A 1,764-nucleotide genomic window follows, 5' to 3' on the forward strand; every position below is an offset into this window, starting at 1 on the left:
TACCCTGTTGAATAAGGAGTCTCAACTGAAATAAGGCTGATCCATTTTGCTCCTCTCCATGCCACTTCCTGCAGCCAGAGACATGAAAACTGGGAACAATTTAAAGTGCTCTGTTCTTCTCTGGCAACATGATAATGTTTAACTCTAGGTCCTGCCTTCGACTTTAAAAGTTGCCAGATCCAGACTGTGAGGTGTACAGTTAATTATTTTAGTTCCTTTTTCCAATCCAGATTCAGCTGAATCCCATCAGAAAACAAAGCTCATGGTGGCTGAGGAAAACAAGTCACAGTTTGAATTCATTTAGCACTGAAGGATAATGGATTATGTTCCTATCCCCTTTGGCAACCATAATACTTCCAAGTTTTTGCTAAATAAACTGTCCCTGTTTATATGACACATAATAACAACCATGAGTCCAGACTGCCCTTCTGTTTGAAGGCTTCCTAAGTGTGTTTTGTTTTCAAACCTATTGCACATTGAAATCTGACACTTAGCAATACTTACCTGGCAGGGGAGATACCATAATCACAAGGGTGGTTTTCCTAGGGCAAGTCTTATCTATTGCACTCTGGATGTGCTGACCCCTGCAATTTCCCCAAATGTGGGAAACTGGACTGCATAATTTGTGGTAGTGTGGGACTGTGTTCACACTTTCCCTTCGTTAAAAAAAAAATCTGAAATTTAGCAAACCCCTCCAGGATGCATATACATTCAGAAGCTTCCTGGTTGTGCTGTGGTCTAAACATAACCTAGTTTACTTTAGAGTGAACATCTTTGCCAGTTCCTCTCTGGAGTTAGGGGCTCATTTCCACATAGATGATCATGACAGACCCAAGTAAGGAAGACAACCTAAATCAAATGGAAAAGAATTAAGTGCTTGGCTGATACTCATCACAAATCCTAGAATTGAGGATTTGAGAGGAGTACCCTTATAGGATCAGTTTTTGGCTTTCTTAGTCTTGAGGCCCAGTGTGACATTTGTACATAATTCCATTTTCAAATACCTCATGGTTAACTCAGGGAGACTGGCGTCAGAGGATTGCGATAATGTAAAAGAAATTGCTGCCACACGGTGGAGTACTCAGTTGTTATATGCAATTTCCTTTAAAACCTTCATAAATTTTCATCATATAACATGGAAGATGTATTTCAGTATATTTTTTATGCTTATGTATTTATTACTCACTTCTTTTCACTAGGATCTGAAGGCATTGATTTAGTCCATGAGTATGAGATTTTCCAGACACACAGACTTGCTTTGCCATCCCCACATCACTTATTCTGCATCTATGCCCGAAAGCAAATTATAGTGCTAATCCTATAGCAATAGAGCATTATAACTTTCCTCTTTCTCCTTTAGCCCATTTTTTTTTTGTCTGCAGAAGTGTCACGGTGTTGATAAAGTGTTTATATATCAGGACCCACAGATGGAAGGCTGCCCCAATGGTCTGGCCCATATCACAAATCTAAACCTAAGTCAGCCTGACCTCAGGAGAAACATCTCACAGTCAAGGAAACCTAACATACAACAATCTCAATCCTCCAACTCAGCTTTAGATAACTCACCTTATCCTAGAAAATAGGACCTCCTAGCTTTAATAGGAAATCCCTGATCCCCTAGCTAATTATGCCCAATCATGCCATATTTCCAAGTGTCTTCTTTTAATGCTCTATAGAACTTGCTCTTGCCTAAATTCCTTGGAAAGTGTTTTCCACTGTTTCTAAGGCACTGTACTGTCCCAAATCCATGGATTATGTTCCCTT

The 1,764-nt window shown here is 39.7% G+C and overlaps 1 non-coding gene across 1 annotated transcript; it reads left to right on the forward strand.

Moving 5' to 3' along the window:
* The first annotated feature begins 496 nt into the window (after positions 1 to 496).
* On the forward strand, positions 497 to 660 carry LOC113593831 (U1 spliceosomal RNA). The gene has a single exon (XR_003414192.1). It is a non-coding gene; the product is annotated as a U1 spliceosomal RNA (small nuclear RNA).
* The last annotated feature ends 1,104 nt before the right edge of the window (positions 661 to 1,764 follow it).

Source organism: Acinonyx jubatus, chromosome D1, assembly GCF_027475565.1.
Source record: "Acinonyx jubatus isolate Ajub_Pintada_27869175 chromosome D1, VMU_Ajub_asm_v1.0, whole genome shotgun sequence".
NCBI lineage: Eukaryota > Metazoa > Chordata > Mammalia > Carnivora > Felidae > Acinonyx > Acinonyx jubatus.